A 16,323-nucleotide genomic window follows, 5' to 3' on the forward strand; every position below is an offset into this window, starting at 1 on the left:
ATTGTTGGAAAGTACATCATTTAAAATCAGTTTGCACAAATTTTGAGTTAGATCCTTATATTACTGAGGGTGCGATATGTTAGTTTCATAAAACATAAATCCAGAAGATGAACATGGAAATTAATACAAGAATAAATTATGGAAGGACGGCTAGATAAAAATTTTATTTTAGACAATTCTGCTATTATGATTAAAAGTACCTCTCTCAGTTTAAAAGATCCATTCAGGATGACTCAATTTCTTTTATGCCAGACAATAGACAATGATTAACATATCAGAAATAGAAGCAGAACGATTTACTGAATTCAAGTGATCTAACAATTCTACATCCGTGTTGAGCTGCCCCCCCCCCCCACTTGCAAAAATTAAAAAACAAATAGCGCTGATTTATGAGCTATTTATGAGCTCTCATATTCCGCCAATTAAAATTTTTGAGCTCGTTACCCTGGGCAGGAATTTAATATTTTAGTGGGGGGGGGGGGGCTGAGTCAGTCTCCCCAATAATTAAAAATAGGGATATTGCGGCAGAATAACGAGCTATTTATGAGCTCTCGAACTGACATAGTTTCGATTTTTGAGCTCATCCTCTTCACCCCCAAACAACCCTTTAATTGATTTAATTTAAGAGAAAAATGCTGAGAAAATTTAAAATAGGTCGTATCGCGGATATAATTCGTATAGCTTATATTATATTCTAAGAATAAACTTTTAAATTACGCGCATTTCGATTATTGAGCTACAACCCCTTCGTAAGAAAAACCACCCCATCTTCCCGGCCTAAAAGAAAGTTGTACTTAAAATGATTTAAATTCATTATTTGGCGACTACATATCGTTTAATAATTTATGAGCAGGATGCAACAGTATTTGGAGGATAATTTAAAGGAGGATGCAACAATATTTTTTTCAGGCAGCAGAGAAGAAGATAGGCATGGAGTACCATGGAACCATAGGCATGGTGTAGCGGTTCTAGTAAATAATAAAATCAGAAAACATAAAAAATTTTATTCCATATTCAGAACGCTGCATGTTGATCCAGATAAGTGCGCACTTTCTAGACATAAATATAATTCAGGTTTATGCTCCCACATCTGAGAGTATTGATGAAGAAATTGAAGAGTTTTACGAACAATTAGACGAAATCATAAAAAACCTAAAGAAACAAGACATAACCATGGTAATGGGAGATTTTAACTCCAAAATAGGAAAAGGCGAAGTCAGTGACGTAGTTGGCAAGTATGGGTTGGGAACAAGAAATGAACGAGGTGATCGACTAAAACAGTTTTGCCAGGAGAAAAACTTAATTATCACTAATACTTGGTTTAAGTTACCATTAAGAAGATTGTACACTTGGAGGTCACCACAGGACAAGTCTGGGTACATCGTTAGAAATCAGATAGACTTTATAACAATTAACAAACGATTCCGTAACGCAATAATATCAGCCAAAACATATCCTGGAGCTGATATAAACTCTGATCATAATCCTCTTGTAGCCCAATTACGAGTCAGACTAAAAACCTTAATCCAGAAACAGGATAGCAAAAGATTAGATATGGATCAACTTAGAAATCCCGAGATAAAAGTCAAGCTTAAAAATAGCATTAATAGTAATGTTGCTTTAACAACCAATACTGATGATATTGAAAGAGACTGGATCAACTTAAGGGACGCTATATGTAACGGTGCGAAAGAAGTAATTGGTGACTACGAGCGGAAGAAGAAGAACGAATGGATGACAGATGAAATATTACACCTCATGGACAGAAGGAGGGAAAATAAGAATAATCCCGAACAATATAAAGAACTGGATAGAACTGTCAGCAGAAAGATAAAAGAATCCAAAGAGAAATGGTTACAAGAAAAATGTCAAGAAATAGAAGAGCTAGAAGGAAGACACGATAGTTTTAACATGCATAAAAAAATTAAGGAGTTTACTTATACTTACAAGAAAAAACAGTTTGGTAAGTTAATAGACGAGAACAACAAACTTATTGTAGATAAAGAAGAACAGTTACAGACTTGGGCAATTTACATAAAAGATTTGTTTACGGATTATCGTCATATTTCTACGAACACTCTTGATCTGAATGGACCAAAAATATTGAAAAGTGAGGTGATAAAAGCTATAGATCAAACGAAAGATGGGAAAGCAACAGGATGCGATGAAATACCAGTCGAATTTTTAAAAGTTTTTAACGAGGACAACATGAATGTAGTATTGGAACTGTTTAATAAGATATACTCAGGGGTGGCCAAACTGCGGCTCTCGAGCCACATGCGGCTCTTTGAAGGATTACTTGTGGCTCTCGATTGTACCCGAGTTATTTTTCAATTTTGTATTAGATATGATTTAAAAAAATTATTATCGTTCCATAATATGTGTTGTAACAAAACGATCCCTTCTACGCCGTCTATGTAGGGAACGCGTCGGTAAGACGCGTACCATAGGATAAGACTTTCCGGGAACCAACGGTTTTTAGGTAGCACAATGCATCGATGGAAACGGATGTATTTACCTGAGAAAGATACAAAAGACCTTTCTCAGTTTGCTGTTTTTATTTTAGTTAGTTAGCATTGAGATCTTGTAACGTATAGACGAAAATACACCTTTTGCTCGATTATCGTGATTTTCTTATAATCAACCCTACAACCTGAGATCATTACCCTAAGTAATCATCACATTGTCGCCCAACTCGTGGCTTGGGGATTTCGCGATAAATCGTATATTTCGGTAGTTTGAATGAAAAAGCGTGCTTCAGCATATTTGGACACTCTTTCGCGTGAAAAGTGAGTTTCGATAACTTAATCGGACTATTTTCACTGTTATAACCTCGCTAACTCCAGTTAAAATAATATTAAGTGCTTCGCTGGTTAAATAAATAATCAAGTGGACTTTTGTTTGTTAATAAATAACAAAGTGATTCGTTTTAGTTATTCAGACACTTCTGTGTATTTTTATTATGTATTAAACGATTGATTGCTTTCGGTTACGTGTAAAAACCTTGTGTTTTGTGAAACTCGGAAGTGAATTAGTGCTAGAGCTGTTCCAAGAATTGTACAGGTGGTATGCAGAAAGCTGTTGGAGGTATCCCTTATCCAAGCGTGGACACAGGAGAGCTATTTACTGGCAAGTACATTCCAATTTTGCATGACCAATCATTTTTACAATTTGCGTTCCACGCAAAACATTGAACATTCGAGTACCATAAAAATTATTTCTAAGTCGGACTCTATTTCAAATAGATCGGTGGCAACAAACATTAACGACATGGCTCAAAACGTAGTATTGACAAACGAACAATTTAAAGAGCTGTTATCGAAATTAGCGGTACAGAGTGCTCCCGTTTCGCCGGCGCCGGTTCAAAGTGGCAACCTATCGAAATGCCATTCGCGTTTTGATGGACACAAAGACACCGACGTTAATGCTTTCATCAGCGCTGTCGAAATCTATAAAGATTGCGCATTAGTGTCGGACGAGAATGCTTTTCGGGGAATCGGTATGCTTTTCGATAATTTCGCGGCAAAATGGTATCAAGGCGTCAAAGACACTATTAAGACATGGGAGGAACTTCTTAGTCTGCTTAGAGTTACGTTCGGTCCTAAAAAACCTGCTTATCGCGTGTACCGCGAGTTATTTGCCGAGGAGCAAAACGAAAAAACAACAGTAGATGTCTTTGTTTGTCGTTGTAGGGCGGTTCTGGCACAACTAGACCCAGGCAGCCTTACAGAAGAGATCCAGTTGGATATGGTGTACGGACTATTAAACAAGGGGATTCGAGAGAAGATTTCGAGGGATTCCGTTTCCACTTTTACCGCGCTGCTTACGGCGGCACGAAAGGTCGAAGATGTGTTTGAGAAACCTTGTTCTGACGATAACAAAACTCCAAACAATCGACAAACTTACGAAAAACGTCCGCGATGTGGATTTTGTCGCGTTCCGGGTCATTCTAAGGACGAGTGTCGAAAGTTACGTGATAAACAATCTAAAGACACACCGACAATTCCGAAAGAAACCGCGAGTTCTTCGCGTACGATTAGTGCTACCGTCGGAGCATCCACTTCGAACTCGTCGCGAAATAGTGTAAACAACCCGTTATCATGTTACGGATGCGGGAAACCGGGTTTTATCAGAGCCAACTGCCCAGTTTGTAGTCATACAGTAACATCTTCGCTAGATTTCTCTTCCTTAGACACGTTTATTTCACCTCAACCCAGACCTGTTCTACGTATTAATATATTAGGTCATGAGGGCCAAGGGTTAATAGATACAGGTGCTAAACAAAGTATAGCTGGTACAACGTTGTACAACCTTTTAGAAAACAAAGGACAAAGTTTTAAGCCCGAGCAAATTTCTGTAAAATTCGCTGATGGTGTTGGGAGAACAGAACTAGTGTTGACAACTTTAGTCGATGTACACATAAGAGGTAAAACGGTGCCTACAAAGTTTATAATTTTTCCTGATGCACCTAATAAAACTCTGCTAGGTATCGATTTTTTGATAAATGCACAAATCGCTCTAGATTTTCACAATAAAGAATGGTATTTTGCAAATGACAGCACACGACAGCAGTTGCTTTTTGAAGATACAGGTACAGAATGTATTGAAATTCATTTTTGTGAAAACTTGAGACCAGATGAAGGAACGATGCTAGCGGATTATGAACGCAATCGACTGGATGAATTTTTAGAAGGTAGGAAGGATACTTTCAGAATGGGGGGAGAGCCTACAGCCTACGCTGAGCATCGCATTAACACAGGAAATAATGCACCCATCGCACTGCCACCATATCGGATGTCACCTGCAAAGAGAGAGGTATTGAAAACCGAGCTAGATAAACTCCTGGAGGAGGGCATCATCGAAGAATGCGAAAGTGCGTGGGCCGCGCCGGTAGTATTAGTACCGAAAAAGGATGGCGGTACGAGACTTTGCGTTGACTATCAACGTTTAAACGCCGTAACTACTAGTGACTCGTATCCGTTACCGCGTATGGACGATTTACTACACGCCGCGAAACGAACATTTTACATGTCTACGATAGACTTACGATCGGGGTATCATCAAGTCAACGTCGCGGAAGCGGACCGTGATAAGACTGCGTTTGTGTCACCGTTCGGGACTTTCCGATACTTACGGATGCCTTTTGGTCTCAAGGGAGCCCCAATGACTTTTCAAAGACTCATGGACCGTTTTCGTCGTGGTCTTAGTAACGTAGTGGTTTTAGGTTATTTAGACGATATCATCGTACTATCCAGCTCTTTTGATGAACATTTAAACGATCTAAAGTTAGTGTTCGATAGACTAGACCAATTTAACCTTCGGGCAAATCGGAAAAAGTGCGTGTTTGCTCGCGAAAAAGTAAAATACTTGGGACATTTGATCACTCAGCAAGGAATTTCGGTCGATCCGGATAAAACCGCTGCTATATCGGAACGGTTACCGCCGAGAAACGTTAAGGAAGTGCAATCTTTCCTTCAGACGGCTAGTTGGTTCCGCCGGTTTATAAATAATTTTGCGGACATATCCAGACCCTTGAGTGACTTAACCAGGAAAAATAAGCCATGGAAGTGGACAGAACTGGAACAGAACTCATTCGAAACACTTAAGAAGTTACTGATTACCGCTCCAATTTTACGGCAAGCAGATGAAAACCAACCGTATATCATTCGTACTGATGCCAGTGGTTACGCGTTAGGAGCAGTGTTGCTACAAGGAGATATCGATGACGAGCATCCCGTGGAATACGCTAGCAGACTTCTTACCGCTGCCGAGCGCAACTATTCTACTTCGGAAAGAGAAGCTTTAGCTGTTGTATGGGCCTTAGAAAAGTTCAGAGGTTATATTGAAGGTACGAAGATAACGCTGCAGACTGATCACCAACCCTTAAGGTGGCTGCTAAGCCTGAAAGCTCCCACAGGAAGGTTGGCAAGATGGTCACTATTGGTCCAAGGTTATAACTTAACCATCGATTATCTGCCAGGTAAACGTAACATGGTAGCCGATACACTTTCCAGACCGCCATGTGAACACAATGATGTACTGTCTTGCGAGATATGTGAAGTGCAAATTGACTTGCCTCATCGATCGGCATATGAGACCAGGGTGGAACAATTGAAAGACCCAGATGTCGCCAAAATAATTCAATCATTCGAAGACCCAAATTCGAATGAATATGTAAAATGGACAGATCGTGGATACTTGCTTACACAAGGAGTACTCTACCGTTATTCATCGGAAGAAGACGAAGAAGAGGCTCAGTTAGTAGTACCCACACACGAGCGTGAAGCCATTATGAGAGAATATCATGATGCACCGACGGCTGGTCATTATGGTATCGAACGTACGTTGAGAAGAATTGCTCAAAAATTCTTTTTTCCAGGCATGCGTCGTTTTATTGCTGAATACATTGATAAATGCCAAGATTGTCAAAGATATAAGGCCTCTAATCAGAAACCAGGTGGACTATTACAAACCCCTGTGTATGCGCAACGCTTCGAGACACTTGCCATCGACTTATTTGGACCGTTACCTGAAGGATCGAAAGGTGAACGTTGGATTCTCATAGTTGAAGACTCCTGTACTAAGTGGGTGGAGTTATTTGCCTTAACTCAAGCAACTGCACAAGAATGCGCTATGAAGCTTATTGACGAGGTATTCTTACGATTTGGCCTACCGAGAAGGATTATCAGTGATAATGGTGTGCAATTCGTGTCTGACGTGATGCAACAAGTTTGCTATGTGTTGCAAATCAAAGAGACCTTTACTCCACTCTATCACCCTTCTGCTAATATGGTAGAGCGCAAGAATAGAGATTTGAAGCCGAGACTTGCTATGCTTGTAGGAACGGAGCATAACATTTGGCCTGAGAAGTTGCCAATGGTTAGATTTGCCATGAACTCAGTATGGAGCGAGTCTACAGGACAAACCGCTGCTTACTTAACTTTTGGACGTGAGCTGCGAACTCTAGACCAAGTTAATCGAGATATTCGCCAAGTTGTAGAAACTGAGAATTTTATACCTCAAATATCTCCATACTTAAAACGCATGACTGAAACATGGCATGAATCGAAGATTAAGCATGACAACGCCCAAGATAGGCAAAAGAAATATGCTGATCGACGCCTGAAGGAACCCAGTCCATTCAAAGAGGGAGATTTAGTGTGGGCCAATACAACTGCTCCTAGTAATAGGTCGAAAGGACAGACGGCTAAATTCTACCCGAAGAGAGATGGACCCTATAGGATCAAGCGAGTGGTATCGCCTGTAAGTTATGAGCTTTGTGGAGTGGACACCCCTACTGCCCTCGGTGTGTTCCACGTATCGGCGCTTACACCTGCGAAGCTCAATGACTCTGAAGTTCCAACCCCTGTAGTGCCAAAACGAAGACGAGGACGTCCCAGGAAGAAAACTACATCTTCTGCTGGCCTCTCCTCTAACGATATCGATGCCAGGGGGGGAGACTGTAACAAAACGATCCCTTCTACGCCGTCTATGTAGGGAACGCGTCGGTAAGACGCGTACCATAGGATAAGACTTTCCGGGAACCAACGGTTTTTAGGTAGCACAATGCATCGATGGAAACGGATGTATTTACCTGAGAAAGATACAAAAGACCTTTCTCAGTTTGCTGTTTTTATTTTAGTTAGTTAGCATTGAGATCTTGTAACGTATAGACGAAAATACACCTTTTGCTCGATTATCGTGATTTTCTTATAATCAACCCTACAGTGTTTCAAAATGTCTTTTAATTTAGTGACAACAAACATGAAAGACTTTGTAACAAATTCCATTTCCATCCAAGATAAGAATTATATGACACATCGAAAACTGCGCTAACGAACATTACATAAGAGTGGCGCAATGTAAAAGTCAGTAATCAACCGACTCCAGACCGATTTTTGTATAACTCTTGCTACAGATGTAATTTGTAATTTGTATTAGGTACACATTTTGCATTTAAGTCATTTTACTCGACTTAGAAAAATTTTTTTACCATATTATACTAGAAAAACTTAACGAGTAGGTATATAAAAAAGCCGGAAGGAATATTGACCGAACTCCAAAATAGATTTGAAGACTTAAAATATGTTAAATCGTCTCTTCATTTTTTTCCGAATTCATTTGAAATGAACATAGTTCATAAGGTGAATTTTTTATTATTACCAATATATGACCCCAACAACATCTGGAGAATTAAAATTAATAGAGACGCAAGAAGATCAAGCTCGAAAATAAAACTATAAGTCAACGCCGAATACCGAATTTTGGAAATTTGTACCAGAATTCAAGAAGGTACCCTAAAAAAGAATGCTTGTCGAATTATTTCCATATTAGGAACAACGTACTTGTGTGGATCATTTTATTCCATTTTATAATTCGTGAAATCCTAACACCGATCAATATTACCTAACCAGCATCTAAAAGAGTTACTGAGAAGTCACATATTAATCACCAAATTCTAAAGAATTATTAAAAGAAGGAAAACAAAAATGTAATTAAGTTTAAATATTTCGTAATTGTATTTCGGTTTTCAGTAAGTAAAAGTTCTGTTAAAAAAAATGTAAATACCTTCTATACATAGATACTTTTTGAATAAGTGTTTTATTGCGGCTCGCGAAAAACTTCAACTTGTGAAAAGTGGCTCGGACTATTAAGAAGCTTGGCCACCCCTGGATATACGATACTGGTCAAATTCCATCGGACTGGCTGAAATCTACATTTGTGCCCCTTCCCAAGAAATCCAATTCTAAGACGTGTAGCGAATATCGCCTTATAAGTTTAATGAGTCATACCCTTAAAGTATTCTTGCGTATTATCATAGCCACCTTTACTTTACGGTGGCTATGGTATTATCCATTCCAGAATACGAGCAAAATTAGAACACAGCATAAGTAAAACACAGTTCGGTTTTAGATGCGGTTTTGGAACTCGAGAGCCCCTATTTGCAATACAAGTCTTGATTCAAAAATGCCTGGATCAACAGAAAGATGTTTACGCCTGTTTTATCGACTATGAGAAAGCATTTGATACTATCAAACATGACAAACTCATAGAACTATTACATCTTTCAGGACTTGACACTAAGAACATCCAGATTATAAAAAATCTATATTGGAATCAAACAGCCCACATAAAGAATGAACATATGGTGAGTGAAAACATAACCATTTCTAGAGGGGTTAGACGGTGCATCCAGAAGAAGTTGATAGCATCAAAACTTATACTCCAAGAATTTTTCCAATAAATGTTGTTTTTTTTTTGGAATAACTCTGTTAATTTTTGTGATATCAGGCACATCCAACTATTTGAAAGGTAGTTTAAAGATATATAAAACTGTATTACATCTAGTCTTTCAAAGTAGACTCGCGATTATCCGAGTCTCGGTTATCCGAGCCCCTCGGTTAACCGAGGCACCTTACGAAAAAATCAATCAAATATTTTTTTAAACAGTAATATTGATAAGGTAAATATTTTTATCTTTTATAGACAGTAAAATTTATTAGTTTTGTGATTAAAATATCCACAGTTATGGTTATTTACGTGTTTTTCTATCAACATAACCAATCTCAGTGTTAACCGAGTTTTTCCATATCCGAGGTAGTCACGGTCCCAGATACCTCGGATAATCGCTAATCTACTGTACTTTATTTTTTTAGGATAATAGGTTAAAGGGCACCAGTTACATTGTTTTCGCAGTAAAATTTAGGCTTAAACGTTTCTATCTTGGTTATTTTGATTCATACAGGAATAAAAAGACAAGACAATAAAAAAACTCAAATTTTGTTCTCTATCATTTTTACGTGTATCGAGTATTGTTGGAGTTATTATCAAAAGAAAATAATTTACGAAAATTTGAAAAATTTTGATTTTTTTTATATCATACCTATACAGTATGTCCCTGTAAGTTGTATCCATATGGAAAACTTTTCAACGAAAACTTTTCGTTTATAAATTCGCAAAAGTGTGTGTTATTGCGTTACCGCTCCTGAAATATCTAGAGGCCACCTAGCGATGGATTCCTATGTAGTTTTGTTTTCTTAATCCAAATCTGAAAACGGCATTTCGCTATCTCTAACCATCTTCGAGATATCCGACTTCAAAGTCGTCATTGTGACGTCACAAGCCTCCTTTAAATTGTCATTTTCTTCCGACATAATATAAACGTCAACTCTACTTTGTTTTCGTTTGACGCAACTAAACGTCAACATAAAATTGAAATGTCAGATAAACAAATTTTATTTATTTATGTTAATGTAATGATAAACTACAGTTCACTATTTTCAAGGAAATAGTATATTATTCAACGAGCATGTAATGATGGCTATTACTCACGATGATGAAGTCTGCGACACGAGCCGTAGGCGAGTGTCGTAATTCATCAGAGTGAGTAATAGCCATTACATGCGAGTAGAATACTATACTTCTTCTACGACCTTTTTTTATTTTAATTAGTAAAATTTTAATTATCAACTACTCGAGATTTAAATTATAATAATTTACAAGAATACCTAAATGCTATTTACCCCTAGTACGTGGCTGAATAATTGGTTGCCTACTATTATTAAATTATTATTTAGTAAAAATATAACTAGAAATAGTCAATATAAGTTCTATTCGTTTCCGAAAAATTATAAGCTTAAATTTGTACCTACTGTCAATTAATCTAATAAATAGGAAATGGCTGTGGTCGGTGTGGACGTATTACAATAGTTATAATGTATATTTACATTTAACTATATAATATAACTATACATATGTAATAACATATTTAACACAATATAACTTGTAAAAAAATATTAGTTATAAATTCCAATTAACATAAACAAAATGAGCTAATGTCACTGTCACTAAAATAAATGATAAACGTCAAAAATTTTAGTAAACAAGATATAAACGTAAAAAATATACTGACGTTGTTACAGTTAAAATTCCTTTAAAAATTTTTCGAAGTTAATTATTGATCTAAATTACAATAATTATTGTATTAAATAAACAACTTTAAGTAATTTTATTTGCAGTTTATATACGATTAATATTAAAAGTGGCATGCGTCACTTGAATCTAACTTCAGCCCGTGAGTAATGACCCGTGCGTGAGTAACTTCAGCCCGTAAGTAATGAATTATTACTCACGGGTACAGTAATGGGTGCTATTATCTATGAAAAAATAGCGAATAATGAGCATGTTATTAAACGGTCGTAGACAAACTGTTTATTTTGTATTTATTTATTTTTATTAGATATCAAATCTATATTACACGAGGTATGTCAAAAAATATGAAGTTCGATCAAGATTAAAGTATGTTTATTTTTCACAATATTGAAAAGTGTTATTATAAAAAGTTGTTTGGAGTTAAAAGCTATGTACAAAAAAACTATTTGAAAATGTTTCTCAAATTACGGATACCAATATCATTTTCGTTCATAACCCTTTTATTATTAATTTTACGAAGAAAAGTTATTCTTCATTAAAAGATCTGCATGGTCTAAAATCTAAGATGCACATCATATATCAAATTTTATCAATTTTATTCGAGGTATGTAAAAAAATATGAATTTCGTTCGAGAGTAGAGTACCTTTATAGTTCACAATATTTAAATTAGGATATAACTGCATATTGAAACATAGCATTTAATACTAAACAACTTTTCATAATAGAAATTTTCCATATTATGAATTTAAATACGTAAATAAACAAAGTTTTCGTTATATAATGCTCGCATTTTCAGCTTGTTTATTATTAATTTTACGAAAAAAAGTTATTCTTTATAAAAAGTTCTGCATGGTCAAGATTCAACCATCATATATCAAATTTTATGAATGTTATACGAGGTATGTCAAAAAGTTTGAATTTCACTCAAGAGTAAAGTAGCTTTATTTTTCACAATATTGAAAACTGCTATTATGAAAAGTTGTTTGGAATTAAAAATTATGTTCTAGTATGCGATTACATCCTTTTAATTGAAAAAATTTTTTTTTCAAAATTATTTTCAGTTATTTCAATAATTTCTGATTAAATTTTAAATTTTAAAAATTAAATTCTGATCAATTTTATAAGAGGTATGTCAAATAAGATAAATTTAGATCAAAAATAAAGTACCTTATAGTTCAGAATATTTCAATTAGCAAGGATGTAATTACATTCTTAAACATAGTTTTTAAGTCTAAATAACTTTTCATAATTACAATTTTCGATATTGTGAAAAATAATAGTATATTAAGTATGGAGAACGGTAAGGGTTTTATACCGATCGAAGACAATTGTTTGAAGGAGGAGCGGAGCGACGACTCCAATTATTGTCTGAGATCGGTTACCCTTAACGTTCGACATGCTTATAACGTTTTTTGCACGATTGATACCATTATAAATTATAAAATTAAACATTTTCGTCATATTGACTAGTTTCATTCATTTTATCAAGATAGATACTTTGGTTGTTAAGTAGTAACTAGGGTGCATAACAACAATGGAGAACTGAGTTTTTATTTAGTTGTCAATAATTTTAAGTACAGTTTTGATTATTATAAATTAAAATATGAGCGAAAGTGAATTTGAAGAAATTGAACGGGCTTGGGAAGAAGGGTGTTCCGCAATTATTCCCGAAAAATCCAAAATCCGTTATCAAAATACCTACCAAAGTTTTAAAAAATGGTGCGAAGGCAAGAATTTAAGAATCGAAGAATATACTCTATTGGCATATTTCGTTCAAAGACATATGCAGTTGAAAGCTCCTGGAAGCCTCTGGGCAGAATATTCAATGATTAAATCCACCGTTTTTCTTTATGATGGCATTGATATTTCCAAGTTTTCAACTTTGATCGCGTATTTGAAGAGAAAAAATGTTCGATACTACTAATGTATGCGATTCTGCAGGAGTTTCTGTTAGAAGTGAAACCACAGCCCAAACAAGTGGGATTTCATTAAATAATTTAACAAATTGTACCATAAGTTTCAATATTAATAAATAATTCGTTAGTTTTCTTTATTCTTTCAAAAAATAAATTAAAATTAAGAGATTTTTTAACTCGACGGTAAGTGAATTACTTACCGTCGAGTTGGAGTACTTACCGTCGAGTTGGATTACTTACCGTCGAGTTGCTAGTAAATGTCACCTACTGACGTAAAATCTGTCACGGTAAACAGTCAAAAATGATCAATCGTGCAAAAACGTATTTTACTCTTGAGCGAAATTCATATTTTTTGACATACCTCGTATAAAATTGATAAAATTTGACATAATATGGTTGTACTTTACGTTTTAGACCATGCAGCACTATTTATTAAGAATCACTTTTTTTGTAAAATTAATAATAAAAGAGTTAGGTATCTGAATTGAAATAACTGAAAATAATGTTAGTTATTCATAATTTTTCAAAAAAAAATTTTTTCAATTAAAAGAATGTAATTGCATACTAGAACATAGTTTTTAATTCCAAACAACTTTTCATAATAGCAATTTTCAATATTATGAAAAATAAAGCTACTTTATTCTTGAGTGAAATTCAAACTTTTTGACAAACCTCGTATAATATTCAAAAAATTTGATATTTCATGGTTAAATCTTAGGTTTTGGACCATGAAGAATAACTTTTTATGCTTTTTATGAAGAATAACTTTTTTCGTAAATTTAATAATAAAAAAGTTTTCCATATGGATACAACTTATACAGGGACATACTGTATATGTACATCTTTTAAAAATATGGTCCATCCAAAATTTTTAAGGTCCATTACTTATCCTAAAGTAAAGAAAGTCTTATATTGATTACTAAATATTTTATTTTTTGTGAGAATGGCGAACGTTTTATTTTTCACTTTTTCCTAAAAAATTCGAAAGTGTCCTATTATTTTTATGTTCACTTAGGTACTTAATTTTGATGCTGTCAACTTCTTTCGGAGTTTATTTTTTAGGTATTTCCATTGACTATAAACTACTACTGGGTATGTATTACATGTCCTTCTAATGTCTTGAATCCTCTTTCGATCTCTCAGAGTATTTTCTAAAATTCTTCTCAGTACTCTTATCTCTGCCGTTTTCAGTAATTAGTCTTTGTGTTAGTACCGGATCTTTTTTCTGATGTCGGTATATTATGTCATTATTGGTCTAGCACTGACTTTATAAATTCTTAACTTCATCTCAGTGTCAATATGTCGATGTCGCCATATAGTGTAATTAAGGCGTCCTGCCAATCTATTTGTTTTTTGTATTTGATCTATCACTTCTTTGTCTAGGTCTCCACAGCTGAACAGTGTAATTCCAAGGTTCTCTTTGCCTTATCCCTATGCGGGGTCGGCTTCCCTAATTGCATTTCTCCACACAATTCTATCTTGGGCCATATCAATGTTAATCCCCTTTACCAACATGTCCTGCCTTATCGTCTCCTCCCAGGTCTTCTTTGGTCTTCCTCTCCTAATCCTTCCCGGAATCTGCACTTCAGCTATTCTTCGTATTGGGTGATTAACGTCTCGACGTTGAACATGACCAAACCATCTTAGTGCAATCCAAGTGTAATTCCAAGGTAATCTCAGTGTAATTCCAATCCAATTAAATCCAATTCCAAGGTAATCTCAGTGTAATTCCAAGGTATCTTATCTTATTTCCATTACTTGTTCAATACTTACGCCATCACTCTCTATTTTACATCTAATTGGTTCTTTGATGATTACTATTGTTTTAATTTTCTGAGTTGATATTGTCATACTAAATGCTACTTTTGTTCTTGTATTGGGTCTGTGGACTAGTCTTTGCAGACTATTGTCATCTTGGGCTATCAATAAGCGAGAAACAAACACTATAATATAATATGATCAATTTGAAGTGCAGGCAACATAAACCAAATAACCACATTATCAACAAGACCAATATAATATAAATAAATAGTGGATCCTCTAAATTAAATTAATCTAGCCTAGCTAGCCTAGCTAGCCTATCAGGATCAAGCGAACGTAAATCAGTCAGTAATTTCTATTCTTCTTCTTTTGGTGCCTATTCGTTTCGAATATCGGCGATCATTCTGGCTATAATTATTTTATTAACCGATGCTTTAACTAGATTAGCTGTTGTTGTGGAGAACCATTTCCTCAGGTTCTTTAACTATGATATTCTTGTTCTCCCAATTCCCTGCGTTCCGAGGTAGACAGTAATTTAAACTCAATAATTTTATTACCTATATTTTAAAAGAATTTAAACCAAAGACAGTCACCTTAAATAATTAAAGTCAAGTCAAGTAAAATAATTGATTTTTCATGCCCAATTAGAGTATTTACTGGGAATACAAAGAACAGAACTTTGTAATATCCTTTGCAATCTCTTTTGTTTTTTTACAAAAGCAAACGAGATATTCCATGCACAAACTTCAGGGCTATAAAACTATCTAGACACACCATGAAAATATGGGAAAGAGTAATTAATAGACGAGATTGATTGTGAATATATATATTTTCAAAAAAAAATCCTTTTTACCACATAGTGGTGTAAGGCGACAATACATTACATACAATACAATACATTATGTTACATTATAATACAATACAAAAACAACTTAATCTTAAATTTAACTAATATCTGCTATACATTTATATTATGTACAAATTTGACCCATTCCTTCTTATTTCTAGCCAGCGTCCTTGCTTCTATCCACGTTGTTCCCCTTTTCTCGATTACTTTGCCTAGTGTTCTATCCCATGTTTGTCGTGGTCTACCTTTCTTCTTTCTTCTTTGCGTTTTTGCCTGCCAAATTTCTTTCTCAGGTTTTGCCTGATCCATTCTCTGAAGATGACCCCACCAACTGAGTTGCCTTCTCTCTATAAATTCTAATGTTGACTCGATTTCCAAATCTTCTCTTATTTGAGTGTTCCGTAGTCTATCTCTTTTGGTAACTCCTTGAATTCGTCTAAGGTATTTTATTTCTACTGCTTGTATTTTACTCTTTTGTCGTTCTGTTAGTACCCATGACTCGCAACCAGAGGTTAATACATGTCTATGATTGATAGTGAAGAAACCAAAATATCCGAGAATCAGTTTGAATTTATGCAAGGCAGATCAACAACAGATGCAGTTTGCAAAAAGTCCATGATAGAGGTCCCCGCGTTGGGTTCTGTGGTGGGTGCCCAATAAGAAAGGAGTTCCCGGTGAGTATGTAAATATTGTGAGAGACATTTATGGGGGAATGACAACTAGTATTAGAAGAGGTGTGTTTATATCAGGCCCAGTGCTTAGATCTTATTTATTCTCGTTAGTGTTGGATCATATAGATAACAAGAAAACTGCAGAGTAATATTATTTATTGGTGCTTAACATTATGCTGATTCTGTGAGTAGAAA

The sequence above is a fragment of the Diabrotica virgifera genome, chromosome 2 (assembly GCF_917563875.1).
Source record: "Diabrotica virgifera virgifera chromosome 2, PGI_DIABVI_V3a".
In the NCBI taxonomy this organism is placed as follows: domain Eukaryota; kingdom Metazoa; phylum Arthropoda; class Insecta; order Coleoptera; family Chrysomelidae; genus Diabrotica; species Diabrotica virgifera.